This window comes from Drosophila simulans, unplaced genomic scaffold, assembly GCF_016746395.2.
Source record: "Drosophila simulans strain w501 unplaced genomic scaffold, Prin_Dsim_3.1 Segkk35_quiver_pilon, whole genome shotgun sequence".
Taxonomy (NCBI): Eukaryota; Metazoa; Arthropoda; class Insecta; order Diptera; family Drosophilidae; genus Drosophila; species Drosophila simulans.
In genome coordinates, this window is record NW_025416831.1 from 1 (window position 1) to 18,357 (window position 18,357).

The 18,357-nt window shown below is 38.6% G+C and overlaps 2 non-coding genes and 1 pseudogene across 2 annotated transcripts; all 3 read right to left on the reverse strand.

Annotated features, from left to right (window-relative positions):
• Window positions 1–1,313: 1,313 nt before the first annotated feature.
• On the reverse strand, window positions 1,314–8,124 carry LOC120285508 (annotated as a pseudogene).
• A 393-nt stretch (window positions 8,125–8,517) lies between these two features.
• On the reverse strand, window positions 8,518–8,696 carry LOC120285504. The gene has a single exon (XR_005544799.1). It is a non-coding gene; the product is annotated as a 5.8S ribosomal RNA (ribosomal RNA).
• Window positions 8,697–9,385: 689 nt separating this feature from the next.
• LOC120285516 lies at window positions 9,386–11,380 on the reverse strand. The gene has a single exon (XR_005544806.1). It is a non-coding gene; the product is annotated as a small subunit ribosomal RNA (ribosomal RNA).
• Between the last annotated feature and the right edge of the window lie 6,977 nt (window positions 11,381–18,357).

Here is an 18,357-nt window from a genome sequence, read left to right on the forward strand (position 1 = left end):
ATTGATGACGAGGTGTTTGGCAACTTGATACAATTCTTTAAAGTCTTTATATCAAAAATTATATGATAGGGACAATATCATATGCGTCACTAAATTGATGACGAGGGTTTGGCACTTGACACAATTCATTAAAGTTTTATATTATATTATAGGGAAAATCATATGCGTCATAAATTGATGAGGGTGTTTGGCAACTTGACACAATTCATTAAAGTCTTTATATTAATTATATGATAGGGACAATATCATATGTGTCACTAAATTGATGACGAGGTGTTTGGCAACTTGACACAATTCATTAAAGTCTTTATATTAATTATATGATATGGACATATCATATGCGTCACTAAATTGATGACGAGGTGTTTGGCAACTTGACACAATTCTTTAAAGTCTTTATATAAAATTATATGATAGGGACAATATCATATGCGTCACTAAATTGATGACGAGGTGTTTGGCAACTTGACACAATTCATTAAATCTTTATATTAATTATATGATAGGGACAATATCATATGCGTCACTAAATTGATGACGAGGTGTTTGGCAACTTGATACAATTCTTTAAAGTCTTTATATATTCAAAATATTATATGATAGGGACACAATATCATATGCGTCACTAAATTGATGACGAGGTGTTTGGCAACTTGACACAATTCATTAAAATTCTTTATATTAATTATATGATAGGGACAATATCATATGCGTCACTAAATTGATGACGAGGTGTTTGGCAACTTGACACAATTCATTAAAGTCTTTATATTAATTATATGATATGGACAATATCATATGCGTCACTAAATTGATGACGAGGTGTTTGGCAACTTGATACAATTCTTTAAAGTCTTTATATCAAAAATTATATGATAGGGACAATATCATATGCGTCACTAAATTGATGACGAGGTGTTTGGCAACTTGACACAATTCATTAAAATTCTTATATTAATTATATGATAGGGACAATATCATATGCGTCACTAAATTGATGACGAGGTGTTTGGCAACTTGATACAATTCTTTAAAGTCTTTATATCAAAAATTATATGATAGGGACAATATCATATGCGTCACTAAATTGATGACGAGGTGTTTGGCAACTTGACACAATTCATTAAAGTCTTTATATTAATTATATGATAGGGACAATATCATATGCGTCACTAAATTGATGACGAGGTGTTTGGCAACTTGATACAATTCTTTAAAGTCTTTATATCAAAAATTATATGATAGGGACAATATCATATGCGTCACTAAATTGATGACGAGGTGTTTGGCTACAGGAAAAAATCATTTATTTATCGAATCATCAAGCAAAGGATAAGCTTCAGTGGATCGCAGTATGGCAGCTGCTCAACCACTTACAACACCTTGCCTGTTACAAAAGTCGTTTACAATTGATTCTAGGCTTTGTCATTGTATTAAATAATGCTTTTATATGTAACTAGCGCGGCATCAGGTGATCGAAGATCCTCCTAATTTACTATGTTACAAATTACATTGGCATCACATCCATTGTCGTTTATAAAATAAATTATAAACTTTAAATGGTTTAGAAGCCATACAATGCAAATTGCCCCTTATTTATCATTGCAGTCCAGCACGGATACGACCTTAGAGGCGTTCAGGCATAATCCAACGGACGTAGCGTCATACCACTGTTCGCTCGAACAAGTATTGTGCCATTGGTCCGTACCTGCGGTTCCTCTCGTACTACGCAGGAATGCTGTCGCAACAACGTTTTGTCATTAGTAGGGTAAAACTAACCTGTCTCACGACGGTCTAAACCCAGCTCACGTTCCCTTGCATGGGTGAACAATCCAACGCTTGGTGAATTTTGCTTCACAATGATAGGAAGAGCCGACATCGAAGGATCAAAAAGCGACGTCGCTATGAACGCTTGGCCGCCACAAGCCAGTTATCCCTATGGTAACTTTTCTGACACCTCTTGTTAAAAACTCTTTAAACCAAAAGGATCGATAGGCCGAGCTTTTGCTGTCCCTGTGTGTACTGAACACCGAGATCAAGTCAGCATTTGCCCTTTTGCTCTATGTGTGGTTTCTGTCCGCACTGAGCTGGCCTTGGGACACCTCCGTTATTATTTGAGAGATGTACCGCCCCAGTCAAACTCCCTACCTGGCAATGTCCTTGAATTGGATCATACCTGAGTAATTGGAGTTATACCAAATTTTCAAATCAAAAATACATAAATGCATCGTTTTATTAAAGAATTTGTTTGCGATTATATAACAAACTCGTGATACTTTGATCAAGAAGCTTGCATCAAAACCCAATACCATAAGATATAATAAATATATCCGTATAATGGCTAGGAAATGATACACGTTCCATTTAATCAAGTAAGTAAGGAAACAATAAGAGTAGTGGTATTTCATTGACGATACCAAACCGAGGTCTAATATCTCCCACTTATTCTACACCTCTTATGTCTCCTTACACTGCCAGATTAGAGTCAAGCTCAAAAGGGTCTTCTTTCCCCGCTAATTATTCCAAGCCCGTTCCCTTGGCTGTGGTTTCGCTAGATAGTAGATAGGGACAGTAGGAATCTCGTTAATCCATTCATGCGCGTCACTAATTAGATGACGAGGCATTTGGCTATTTTTTTTTTTTTTTTTTTTGATCGCGGAGGTATGGAAATCTATCGAAAGATACTAGGGCTGCCAACACTGCGTGTGGTCAGTTTTCCTAGCATGCACGATTCATTGCTCTATCTGAACCGAAGTTCCGCAACGCCTACGTACTAAAACCATCCTCATAGCCATTTATATATAACCATTGTTTTGCGATGTTTATGCCTTTATTGATGTTATGCCAAGACAGCAAGCAAATGTTTTGAACCAAACGTTTTAGCTAAGTCCAATCTCGGGAAAACCCGCTCAGGTACATGAACTGTTTAAAACAACCGAGACTGCCTCTCATAACCTGGACGCTAATGATATGACTATCATATTTGCTGAGGAGACCCTTTGCTATCAATCTTTTAACGGATTGACCACTCCAGATCCCCCTCCAGTTCAGGGTGGCAGAATGGAATTCAATGTCACCTGCGGCTTCGAATCTGCGACGCAATTCAGTTCGTATGTCCGGTCTGTCGTATCTATTGATTTTGCGCTGGTGTGCATCATCCATAGAGTGTCCGTCTGTCACAATTTGTATGTCGATCACATCAATGTGATCTTGTCGTAGTGCCACCAGGTCCGGTTTATTAAGGCCGGATTCGCACTGCAGACTTGGTTCAACAATGACCACGCAGCCTCTCTCCTCAAGTCCCCGCTTGATTCGATTTACTACGCAGTTGTGTCTAGCTACGCGCCTCCCATGCGATCGATAACATTTTTGCATTATGTGGTTTGTTGTTTCGGGAGCGTCACATCCTGCACGACACTGTCGTTCCAATTCGTGCCTTCCCCTTGTAGTACGAGACTTCGTGGGTAGGGCATTTATCCGCAGACGAATACCGTCTATATATTCCTTTCCTGTTAGTAAACGCGTGGGTTGATTAACCCACCCGTGTTGCGGTCCCCAATGGCCCGCTTCACGGAGTCCGCTGCCATCAACTGAGAGGTACAATTTGTTCGCCCAATATTTTTCTATTGCCGGACGCGATAACAATTCATTTTGTTCAGCTAATAATCTATCTCGGGCCCGTTGTTTTTCGGCTTCGAGGAAAGAGCTGGCTACCTCGTTTTGCGTGAGGTGAGGCCATTTAATATTACTCAATCGTCTTAGCCTTAACATTGGAGCTACCCATCTTAGTGATGGAATTCCGAGACCTCCACTTTTTGGGGGTGCATGAATGAATGCTATCGGCATATCCAGCGGAAGATTTAGCCATCTTCGCACATAGTATCTTATTAATTTGTCAGTTTTTCGTAGGACGCCTATCGCCACACTCCCAAGGGCTAACTTGTGATAGAGCTGTGGGATAAGGACAGTCCTAAGGGCGAACATCCTCTGTTGTGGTTTGAGGGGGGCCTTTGTCAATCTTTGTAGCTTTGGACCAATGTCCTCGGCCGGATTGCATCGAACCCTCCCAGTTGCAGTGAAGTTGATGCCTAAGTACTTCCACTCGTCCGTTCGCTTCAATGATGGAATCTCTCTCGAGCCTACGTAGAAGCTCTGTGCCTCTAGCACGGTACACTTCTGTTTCGGCTGGCCCTTAATGCCAACGGTAAAACATTTGTCGGCATTAAGTTTAAGGCCGACGAGAGATAGAAAATCCAACGTTCTGTCCAACAATACTTGAAGTCCCATTCGAGTTTCAGCAAATAGTACCAAATCATCTGCAAACGCGGCCGCGTTAGTAATGGCATTTCCGACTTTGGCACCAATTTCGCTGGGTAGGTTTCTAAGTAACCTGTCCATTACCAAGTTAAATAGAATAGGAGACAAAGGGTCACCCTGCTTCACTCCTCTAGCAGGGACGAATTCCTCTGAACTCCAACCGTCCCCATTGAGACTGGTACCGCCACCCTCGTACGTATTCTGTACGTAGTCAACGAAGCCCTTTGGCGCACCATAAGCACGTAAGGTGTCATATATAGATGCATGCGATAAAGAATCGAATGCCTTGCTTACATCTAAATTAGCTATGTAGCAAGATCTAAAGTGCTTATGGCTATGCCTCAAGACTAAGTCAACTATCGTCGCATTATCGGCACATCCGTCGGTAGGTAAGAAGCCCCGCTGGCGCGGGTCCCAATTGATTGATGAGTTCAACCGGGTTGCCAATATGGCATTTAGCTGTCTTACCAGGACTGAAGGCACCGATATTGGACGAAAGTCTTGCGGTCGCTTCGCCGTCACCGTTTTCGGGATGAAGACGGTTCTGGCCAGTCGGATAGAGTGTGGTAGATTACCGCACCATAGAATTAGGTTCATTATTCGCAACATAATACCTGACGGCACCTCCCTGGCAGATTTTGGAGTTATCCCGTCAGGCCCCGGAGATGAAGATAATGAGATTCTTGACGCCCGAAGGTCATGCTCCGTAATAGCAGACCAAACCCTCTCAAGCGAGTGATCCATTTGTATCACTTCTCCACTGCAAGAGCTTGGGCTAGGCTGAGTCATTACTTCTCTCCAGTAGGGAACCATTACTTCTTGGCTTGGCATTACCGACTCATCAGTTCCATTTAGCAAGGACTTGATGCATCTTCCTTTATGCTTATCCCAGTTACGCTGGACGACAGCATACTGCTGCCTTCTGCTTTCTCTCCTATTCCGAGGTCTCCGAGGAGGTCTCGTCAGCGTGTGTCGTACACCCTGTGCCGGAAAAATTCCCAGGAGATATAGCGATAAGCATTGGAGAGTGGTTTCCTTTCCCTCGAGCTCTGCCCTGTCAATGATCGTTTGTAGCTCTTGGGCTCTCCATTTGGAATGGCATTCTACGGGGCTATACCCACGCAGTGTCCGCAAAATTTCCCTGTTCGACTGTTCGAAGGGAGTGATTGGAGAGTCATAGTTACTCCCGCCGTTGACCCGCGCTTACTTGAATTTCTTCACTTTGACATTCAGAGCACTGGGCAGAAATCACATTGTGTCAACACCCGCTAGGGCCATCACAATGCTTTGTTTTAATTAGACAGTCGGATTCCCCAAGTCCGTGCCAGTTCTGAATTGATTGTTAATTGATAATCGTTATAATTGATAAGAACTAATTGGTTTAACCCAAATAGTATTCTTAAAAATTTTAGCAAGAAAGTTCCACAATTGGCTACGTAACTAAACTATCCGGGGAACAAGTAACTAACATAAATGCTAGAAACTCTATTTACCCAGAACGAGCACATAAACCATGTTATTGTTTCCCAATCAAGCCCGACTATCTCAATCTTCAGAGCCAATCCTTATCCCGAAGTTACGGATCTAATTTGCCGACTTCCCTTACCTACATTATTCTATCGACTAGAGACTCTTCACCTTGGAGACCAGCTGCGGATATTGGTACGGCCTGTTGAGAAGTTTGCGTGTCCCCACCATAAATTTTCAAGGTCCGAGGAGAAAATATCGACACAACAGTATATGTCATGCTCTTCTAGCCCATCTACCATATCTCTCTGCGAAAGACTTCCATGGTAGTACGGCTATAAAACAGAAAAGAAAACTCTTCCGATATCTCTCGACGGCTTCTTTATGGTCGTTCCTGTTGCCAGGATGAGCACGAGGCCCATATTTAATAACAAACGGATACTCAACAGGTTACGGAATTGGAACCGTATTCCCTTTCGTTCAAAATTATTCAAGTGTATTATATTCGCTTTGTTTATATAGTTAGGCATTTTTGTTTTACTTGAAAATTTTCGGCTTTCGCCTTGAACTTAGGACCGACTAACTCGTGATCAACCACTGTTCACACGAAACCCTTCTCCACTTCAGTCCTCCAAGGTCTCATTCGATTATTTGCTACTACCACCAAGATCTGTACCAATGGCAGCTCCATGCAGGCTTACGCCAAACACTTCTACGCATACCATTGTACCTTCCTACTCACTAAAGTTTCAAAATTTATATCACAAGTAATATAAATCATCTACTTTAGCGGTAATGTATAGGTATACAACTTAAGCGCCATCCATTTTAAGGGCTAGTTGCTTCGGCAGGTGAGTTGTTACACACTCCTTAGCGGATTTCGACTTCCATGATCACCGTCCTGCTGTTTTAAGCAACCAACGCCTTTCATGGTATCTGCATGAGTTGTTAATTTGGGCACCGTAACATTACGTTTGGTTCATCCCACAGCGCCAGTTCTGCTTACCAAAAGTGGCCCACTGGGCACATTATATCATAACCTTGAACTTCATATCAAGAAAGTTAAGGTTCTTACCCATTTAAAGTTTGAGAATAGGTTAAGATCGTTTCGACCCTAAGGCCTCTAATCATTCGCTTTACCAGATAAGATTATTTTATATAATATTAAAATGCACCAGCTATCCTGAGGGAAACTTCGGAAGGAACCAGCTACTAGATGGTTCGATTGGTCTTTCGCCCCTATACTCAATTCTGACAATCGATTTGCACGTCAGAACTGTTTCGGTCTTCCATCAGGGTTTCCCCTGACTTCAACCTGATCAAGTATAGTTCACCATCTTTCGGGTCACAGCATATATGCTCAAGGTACGTTCCAGTTAGAGGCATAAATAATATAAATATACATTATACATAACTATATAGAACGCCCCGGGATTGTGTTAATTAGCTATAAATAGCTAAAAAACTAATCCCATTATTAGTCAAGTTAATTACGCTATTAGGTTTACATCCCAATAACTTGCACATATGTTAGACTCCTTGGTCCGTGTTTCAAGACGGGTCCCGAAGGTATCCTGAATCTTTCGCATTGTTAATCATACAAGAGCATATAATAAACACAAAAATCAATGATAATTATGCCATTATATAATTCCGAAAAATTAACGCTCTGTAATAATATAAATCTATCAGCACTTTATCAAATTAATAACATTTATTCTGTGTTAAAATGCAAGCAATTTAATTGGAATAAACTATAAGTTATATTTTATGATAAATTTGGGATATGCTAATAGATTACAATGTCCTTATATGGAAAAAATGCACATTATTCTTAATAATATTATTTAAATATTACAATTTTAATGATGAATTTTCCATAACGGATATTCAGGTTCATCGGGCTTAACCTCTAAGCAGTTTCACGTACTGTTTAACTCTCTATTCAGAGTTCTTTTCAACTTTCCCTCACGGTACTTGTTTACTATCGGTCTCATGGTTATATTTAGTTTTAGATGGAGTTTACCACCCACTTAGTGCTGCACTATCAAGCAACACGACTCTTTGGAAACATCATCTAGTAATCATTAACGTTATACGGGCCTGGCACCCTCTATGGGTAAATGGCCTCATTTAAGAAGGACTTAAATCATTAATTTCTCATACTAGAATATTGACGCTCCATACACTGCATCTCACATTTGCCATATAGACAAAGTGACTTAGTGCTGAACTGTTTTCTTTTCGCTCGCCGCTACTAAGAAAATCCTTGTTAGTTTCTTTTCCTCCCCTAATTAATATGCTTAAATTCAGGGGGTAGTCCCATATGAGTTGAGGTTGTATATATAACTATATTTTGCCATAAATTCTTTATATATAAATGATAAAACAATCAATTAAATTCGTTATAAATAGTTCCAATAGTTCTTGTAAGCAAAGTTATTTTTTATCCATTTAACGAACCAACGAAGAATAATAACATAACCAAGTTTTTTTTTTTCGAATCATTAATAAGAGACAATTCTAGATGAAAAATATTTCAATTTTTTATGCTAGACATTTCTCAGTATTATTTGATTGAAAAAGAAAATATTTCTCTTCGTTTTTCACATTCAAATGTGAGATAATGTTTTTCATTTCTTTTTTAATATTATGAATAAAATCATTATTTAATCCAATAATATACCATATGCTTATAAAAAATTTATAAACAACTTAATTAGCATAGTCTTACAACCCTCAACCATATGTAGTCCAAGCAGCACTATAAAATTAATTAAAGTACATAACAGCATGGACTGCGATATGCGTTCAAAATGTCGATGTTCATGTGTCCTGCAGTTCACACGATGACGCACAGTTTGCTGCGTTCTTCATCGACCCATGAGCCGAGTGATCCACCGCTTAGAGTTTTATAATTCATTTTTATATAATGTCAATATTGTTTTTATTGAAAGAAATTAAAAATACACCATTTTACTGGCATATATCAATTCCTTCAATAAATTTATTTTTATACCTAAAATAAATGTTGCGAAATGTCTTAGTTTCATATAAGCATTATGTATCATAATAATCTGGTTATGGTTTGCTATTTTGGGTGACACATACTGCAAAATTTATATAAAACATTAACCTGATGGATGACAGGTACAAACATTGTATATTTTAGGTTGTTGCATTAGCCAACGTATGCTCATAACATAGATGAACAATACATATTCGCAACGCGTGTATATTATGGTCCATATACACACAAACTTATTTCGATTACCACATTCAAAATTATTTTAATTTTAATTCGACTTCCACTTTCGAATTTAGTTTAGTTTCTTCGATTTCCATTTTCGAGAATTTGTTTTTATAGGAAACGCCGTTGTTGTAGTAAGTACTGCCACAAATACGCACAACAACATTAATAATGTTAAAGTCTTTTTATGAGGTTGCCAAGCCCCACATATAAATAAAATAAAAGCCATCTACATTTTATTTTCACTTTAACTTTTGATTCCGTAGAATCATTTTGTAATATTTTTATTTTGGTAAATTGTATTTATTTGTATTATAACAAATGTTTATTAACGGTAAGGATATTATACAATAATGATCCTTCCGCAGGTTCACCTACGGAAACCTTGTTACGACTTTTACTTCCTCTAAATAATCAAGTTCGGTCAACTTTTGCGAAACAACCGTAACACGCAAGGCGTCACAGTGATCACGTCCGGAGACCTCACTAAATAATTCAATCGGTAGTAGCGACGGGCGGTGTGTACAAAGGGCAGGGACGTAATCAATGCGAGTTAATGACTCACACTTACTGGGAATTCCAAGTTCATGTGAACAGTTTCAGTTCACAATCCCAAGCATGAAAGTGGTTCAGCGGTTTACCCGGACCTCTCGGTCTAGGAAATACACGTTGATACTTTCATTGTAGCGCGCGTGCAGCCCAGGACATCTAAGGGCATCACAGACCTGTTATTGCTCAATCTCATTATTGCTAGACGCAATTTGTCCATTTAAGAAGCTAGTGTCCTTATAATGGGACAAACCAACAGGTACGGCTCCACTTACATAAACACATTCAAACACAATAAACATTTTACTGCCACCATGAATGAAGGCTACATAAGCTTCAGCACCATAATCCTGAAGATATCTATTTAATATATTTGAGTCTCGTTCGTTATCGGAATTAACCAGACAAATCACTCCACGAACTAAGAACGGCCATGCACCACCACCCATAGATTCGAGAAAGAGCTATCAATCTGTCTTACACACTTATGTTCGGACCTGGTAAGTTTTCCCGTGTTGAGTCAAATTAAGCCGCAGGCTCCACTCCTGGTGGTGCCCTTCCGTCAATTCCTTTAAGTTTCAGCTTTGCAACCATACTTCCCCCGGAGCCCAAAAGCTTTGGTTTCCCGGGAAGCGACTGAGAGAGCCATAAAAGTAGCTACACCCAATTGCTAGCTGGCATCGTTTATGGTTAGAACTAGGGCGGTATCTGATCGCCTTCGAACCTCTAACTTTCGTTCTTGATTAATGAAAACATCTTTGGCAAATGCTTTCGCTTAAGTTAGTCTTACGACGGTCCAAGAATTTCACCTCTCGCGTCGTAATACTAATGCCCCCAAACTGCTTCTATTAATCATTACCTCTTGATCTGAAAACCAATGAAAGCAGAACAGAGGTCTTATTTCATTATCCCATGCACAGAATATTCAGGCATTTGAAGCCTGCTTTAAGCACTCTAATTTGTTCAAAGTAATAGTACCGGCCCACAATAACACTCGTTTAAGAGCACTAGTGCAGGTTTTTAAATAGGAGGAACATATGAAAAAATACAAGTATTTAATCACATATAAGAACTCCACCGGTAATACGCTTACATACATAAAGGTATAGTACTAACTACAATTGTAAGTTGTACTACCCGTATGAAGCACAAGTTCAACTACGAACGTTTTAACCGCAACAACTTTAATATACGCTATTGGAGCTGGAATTACCGCGGCTGCTGGCACCAGACTTGCCCTCCAATTGGTCCTTGTTAAAGGATTTAAAGTGTACTCATTCCAATTACAGGGCCTCGGATATGAGTCCTGTATTGTTATTTTTCGTCACTACCTCCCCGAGCTGGGAGTGGGTAATTTACGCGCCTGCTGCCTTCCTTAGATGTGGTAGCCGTTTCTCAGGCTCCCTCTCCGGAATCGAACCCTGATTCCCCGTTACCCGTTGCAACCATGGTAGTCCTAGATACTACCATCAAAAGTTGATAGGGCAGACATTTGAAAGATCTGTCGTCGGTACAAGACCATACGATCTGCATGTTATCTAGAGTTCAACCAATATAACGATCTTGCGATCGCTTGGTTTTAGCCTAATAAAAGCACATGTCCCATAAGGTTCATGTTTTAATTGCATGTATTAGCTCTAGAATTACCACAGTTATCCAAGTAACTGTTAACGATCTAAGGAACCATAACTGATATAATGAGCCTTTTGCGGTTTCACTTTTAATTCGTGTGTACTTAGACATGCATGGCTTAATCTTTGAGACAAGCATATAACTACTGGCAGGATCAACCAGAATAATGTTTTTCCTTCATATTCCATTCATATTTTTTGAATCGAAATAAGCAATATAATAGATATATAGATTTTTCACTTTATATTATTCCATGATTTTTATTATATTGAATAAAATTCAATATTTCGCCTTTGGGTAAAATTTTAAATATATATTTATAAGTAAAATATCCATTCGATTACGGCCATTTTTATATAGCATTCGTAATCCATAATTTCATTTTTAATTCATACTTGTTTTACCAATATAACAAGAATTTCATATAATTATTGTAATATATATGTTTCTATAATTTTATCTTTTTATATATACATATTTCATTATAAAATATCATTTTATTTCCAACATACATAATTATTGTATCCACACATGTACAATTTTTGTTTAACCAATATAAATATTAAGTTAAATCATTTGCATTTTGAAGATAAATTTAAAATTTATCTCTTTTCATATATCTCTCTGGTAATATATAACATAAAACCAAGCGCATATGATAATATTTCCACATTTAATATATAATTATAATTATATATAATATAATTATAATTATATATATATAATTATATATAATTATATATAATATATAATGTCAACAAGGAACCGCACTCGTGTCGAGACGTGTTTCTTTCAAGCTACGAATAGCAAGTTCTAAAAACTACAACAGTATAGTGAAAGTTAAACACAAAGTGTAAAGTGCAGTTTGCACAACTAACAATTATTGACTATAGTAATTATTTACTAAAATAAATAATTATTCCATATTGTTCTGGTAATTGTTATATGTGGACTTGGAACAATGAATCAAAACGACATACGTTCTCAGCGACAATGTGAACAAGACGAGCGCCGGCTCTCTTTACAACGCAACAATGCATACTTTTCTTTCGTCTCACCGCAAATCGGTGATCGAGCACCCTCACCTTCAACTAACTCGAAACTTTTGCCCTCAGCGAACGACAGACCGCGTTCTTGCTCTCCCTCTCTGCCTGCTTCGGCTCACAAGTCGTGGAGCGAAGAGACCGCCTCTCCTACCCCGCTCCTCTTGCAGCGCCAAACGACCGTCCCGGGTAACTGTAACACTGCAATAACGAGTGCAGTGACCTCACTGGCAACTGCCACAACATCAACTTCGTCAGCGGCCCAACTAATTATCGCTGTGCCAGCTGTAAATAATTCAGCAGCACTGACCGTTTGCAACAACAATAATGCACGTAAAGAAGAACCAAAACAAAAGCAGAAGTCGATTTCGACTGTGCAGACTGGCATGGATCGCTACATCCAAATCAAGAGAAAGCTCAGCCCTCAAAACAATAAGGCAGGTAATCAACCCAAAATCAATCGAACCAACAACGGCAATGAAAACTCTGCAGTAAATAATTCAAACCGATATGCTATCTTGGCTGATTCTGCGACCGAACAACCCAACGAAAAAACGGTAGGGGAACCAAAAAAGATCAGGCCTCCACCAATTTTCATACGAGAACAAAGTACAAATGCACTTGTAAATAAACTCGTTGCTTTGATTGGTGACAGCAAGTTCCACATTATCCCACTTAAAAAAGGAAATATTCATGAAATAAAACTACAGATCCAAACAGAAGCAGACCACCGTATAGTGACTAAATACCTAAATGATGCTGGTAAAAACTACTACACATACCAATTAAAAAGTTGCAAAGGGCTACAGGTAGTACTTAAGGGCATTGAAGCAACAGTGACACCAGCTGAGATAATTGAGGCTCTGAAGGCCAAAAACTTTTCTGCAAAGACAGCTATTAATATTTTAAACAAAGACAAAGTTCCGCAGCCACTATTCAAAATAGAACTCGAACCAGAGCTCCAGGCACTAAAGAAAAACGAAGTGCACCCAATATACAATTTACAGTACTTGCTACATCGGAGGATCACCGTGGAGGAGCCGCACAAACGTATCAATCCAGTTCAATGTACTAATTGCCAAGAATACGGCCACACCAAGGCATACTGCACCCTTAAGTCCGTATGTGTTGTCTGTAGCGAACCTCATACTACCGCAAACTGCCCCAAAAACAAGGACGATAAGTCTGTGAAGAAATGCAGTAACTGCGGGGAAAAACATACTGCAAACTACAGAGGCTGTGTGGTGTACAAAGAATTGAAGAGCCGCCTAAACAAACGTATTGCCACAGCACATACATACAACACAGTCAATTTCTACTCTCCGCAACCGATTTCTCAACCACCCCTAACTGTCCCAAGCACTACTCCAACAATTTCTTTCGCTAGCGCCCTAAAATCCGGACTAGAAGTGCCCGCCCCACCGACAAGAACTGCTCATTCCGAACATACACCGACAAACATCCAACAAACACAACAAAGTGGCATCGAAGCTATGATGCTATCCCTACAGCAAAGCATGAAAGACTTCATGACGTTCATGCAAAATACTTTGCAAGAGCTCATGAAAAACCAAAATATCCTGATTCAACTTCTTGTATCTTCAAATCCCCATAATGGCTTCCCTACGGATATCTCTGTGGAACGCAAATGGCGTTTCACGGCATACACAAGAGCTCACACAGTTCATTTACGAAAAAAACATCGACGTAATGCTACTATCAGAAACGCACCTCACAAATAAAAACAATTTTCATATACCAGGATACTTGTTCTATGGTACAAATCATCCAGATGGTAAAGCTCATGGAGGCACTGGAATACTCATCAGAAATCGCATAAAACACCACCACTTAAACAATTTTGACAAAAACTACTTACAATCTACGTCCATAGCCTTACAACTCAACAATGGTTCAACGACTCTAGCCGCAGTCTACTGCCCACCGCGCTTTCCAATCTCTGAGGATCAATTCATGGAATTCTTTAACACACTAGGTGACAGGTTCATCGCAGCGGGTGACTATAACGCCAAGCACACCCATTGGGGATCTCGACTTGTGTCGCCAAAGGGTAAGCAATTGTACAATGCGCTTACGAAGCCAGAAAACAAGCTAGACTATGTATCCCCGGGTAAGCCTACATACTGGCCAGCAGACCCAAGAAAAATCCCAGACCTGATCGATTTTGCAATTACTAAACATGTCCCCCGCAACATGGTCACCGCCGAAGCACTAGCAGATTTATCATCAGATCACTCACCTGTTTTTCTAAATATGCTAACTCGCCCCCACATCGTCGACCCACCGTATAGACTCACAAATTTTAGAACAAACTGGCCAAGGTATCAAAAGTATGTCTGTTCACACATAGAACTAACGACGGCATTATCTACAAAGGAGGATATAGACAAGTCAACGGAAACTCTTGAAAACATTTTAGTTTCGGCTGCAAAGGCTTCAACCCCGCCAGTGACGTATGCTAAACCAAACTACATCAAAACTAATCGCGAAATCGAGCGGCTGGTATTAGATAAACGACGCCTACGAAGGGATTGGCAGTCTAATAGATCACCAATTACTAAGCACATGCTTAAGATAGCCACACGCAGGCTTACCAATGCTCTCAAACAAGAGGAAAAAAACAGCCAACGTTCATATATCGAGCAACTCTCTCCCACCAGCACTAAGTACCCTCTTTGGAGAGCTCACAGAAACCTAAAGACTCCAATAGCGCCAATTATGCCACTCCGAAGTCCCTCTGGCACCTGGTTTCGAAGTGATGAAGAAAGAGCCAGTGCTTTCGCTGACCATTTACAAAATGTATTCCGACCAAATCCCTCTACCAACACATTTATTCTCCCTCCTTTAATAGCAGCCAATCTAGATCCTCAAGAACCCTTTGAATTTCGACCATGTGAACTAGCAAAGGTTATCAAAGAGCAACTGAACCCAAGAAAATCGCCTGGCTACGACCTAATAACTCCAAGAATGCTCATTGAACTCCCAAAGTGTGCTATTCTTCACATCTGCCTGTTGTTCAACGCAATCGCCAAGCTTGGATACTTCCCTCAAAAATGGAAAAAGTCGACCATAGTAATGATTCCAAAGCCAGGAAAAGATAAAACGCAGCCATCATCATATAGACCGATAAGCTTACTAACATGTCTTTCAAAGCTGTTTGAAAAAATGCTACTCCTTCGGATTAGCCCTCATCTTAGAATAAACAACACACTTCCAACACATCAATTTGGCTTTAGAGAAAAACATGGAACCATCGAACAGGTCAACCGAATCACGTCAGAAATTCGTACTGCTTTTGAACATCGAGAATACTGCACAGCCATTTTTCTAGACGTCGCGCAGGCATTTGACAGAGTGTGGCTCGATGGACTTTTGTTTAAAATAATCAAGCTGTTGCCCCAAAACACACATAAGCTACTGAAGTCATACCTATATAACAGAGTGTTTGCAATAAGATGCGATACAAACACTTCACGCGATTGCGCAATCGAAGCTGGAGTGCCGCAAGGCAGTGTACTGGGTCCAATCTTATACACCCTGTATACGGCGGATTTCCCCATAGACTACAATCTAATAACCTCCACGTTCGCCGATGATACCGCGATACTCAGTCGCTCGAAATGCCCAATAAAAGCCACGGCACTCCTATCCCGACACTTAACATCTGTAGAACGATGGCTTGCCGACTGGAGAATTTCAATAAATGTTCAAAAATGCAAGCAGGTTACCTTTACCTTAAACAAACAAACATGCCCACCACTGGTCTTGAATAACATATGCATTCCACAAGCCGACGAGGTAACATATCTGGGAGTTCATCTGGACAGGCGGCTCACTTGGCGCAAACATATAGAAGCCAAATCGAAACATCTTAAACTTAAAGCAAGGAACCTCCACTGGCTCATAAATGCTCGCTCTCCACTTAGTCTGGAGTTCAAAGCTCTTCTATACAACTCCGTCTTAAAACCTATCTGGACTTATGGCTCCGAGCTGTGGGGCAACGCATCCAGAAGTAACATAGACATTATTCAGCGAGCACAGTCAAGAATTCTGAGAATTATCACTGGAGCGCCGTGGTACCTTCGAAACGAAAACATACACAGAGACCTAAAAATCAAATTAGTAATCGAAGTAATAGCTGAGAAAAAAACGAAGTATAACGAAAAGCTGACCACCCATACAAATCCCCTCGCAAGAAAACTAATCCGAGTATGCAGTCAAAGCCGGCTGCACCGCAACGACCTCCCAGCCCAGCAATAAACTTATTAGGGCATTAATGAAAAAACTATCACTAAGTGAAAGTTAATTAAGTTAGATTAAGATTTGAACACTTATTGTTAGTCTCTTAACACAAAGGGAAGATTCAATAAATAATAAAAAAAAAAAAAAAAAAAAAAAAAAAAAAATATATAATTTTATATTTCTTTCATAAGAATCCATATTTGTATTATACCATAACGATATAATAATCCAACTATACGGCAGGTAATAAATAAATATTTGCCTGCCTCCAAAAATTAACGATAATATATGGAAACGATTTGTTATTCTATATATAATAGAAACTTGACTTTTGTTTCAACGATATTATCTAAAAAGCGTATATTCCTATTATCCGCGGAGCCAAGTCCCGTGTTCTATAGAACTGAGAAACAAATTTGTACGGATAATAATATACTTTATTGTATGTAACCAATATAAACATAATCCGAAATAAATATTTCGAATAATGCGGGAGGTCGGCAACCACTGCCTACCTATAGTAGTTTTTGAACCCGCTGTCGTCAAAGCGGGTATTTTCAATTCCGTTTGCCACCCAACATACGGGCTATTCTCTTATATTTTAAGAGATTATATGAACATTTCATTTTTTTTTCCATTATTCATATATAATATGATTATTTTTTTCTTTATACATATAATACATATTAATTTTCATATGTTTATTATTTAATTTACTCATATTATTGCCAAAATCATATGAATACATAAGTTTTGAACAATATGAGAGGTCGGCAACCACTGCCTACCTATAGTAGTTTTTGAACCCTCTGTCGTAATTCCGGTCGTTTACACTACTATACCCTCTCCCTATAATGGCTTTTCTCTATAATACTAAGAGAATGTGGGAATATTTCAGCATTTTTTTCCTTATACATATAATAATTAATCATTTTCATATGTATATTATTTAATTTACTCATATAATTCCCAAAATCATATGAATTCATAAGTTTTGAACAATATGAGAGGTCGGCAACCACTGCCTACCTATAGTAGTTTTTGAACCCTCTGTCGTAATTCCGGTCGTTTACACTACTATACCCTCTCACTATAATGGCTTTTCTCTATAATACTGAGAGAATGTGGGAATATTTCAGCATTTTTTCCCTTATACATATAATAATTAATCATTTTCATATGTATATTATTTAATTTACTCATATAATTGCCAAAATCATATGAATACATAAGTTTTAAACAATATGAGAGGTCGGCAACCACTGCCTTACCTATAGTAGTTTTTGAACCCTCTGTCGTAATTCCGGTCGTTTACACTACTATACCCTCTCACTATAATGGCTTTTCTCTATAATACTGAGAGAATGTGGGAATATTTCAGCATTTTTTCCCTTATACATATAATAATTAATCATTTTCATATGTATATTATTTAATTTACTCATTTAATTGCCAAAATCATATGAATACATAAGTTTTGAACAATATGAGAGGTCGGCAACGGTCTTTCCTCTATAATACTAAGATAATATGGGAATATTTCAGCATTTTTTCCCTTATACATATAAGAATTAATCATTTTCATAAGTATATTATTTAATTTACTCGTATATAATTGCCAAAATCCTATGAACACATAAGAGAATACAATATGAGAGGTCGGCGCAACCATAATATAGTAGTTGATGACGAGGTGTTTGGCAACTTGATACAATTCTTTAAAGTCTTTATATCAAAAATTATATGATAGGGACAATATCATATGCGTCACTAAATTGATGACGAGGTGTTTGGCAACTTGACACAATTCATTAAAAGTTTTTATATTAATTATAT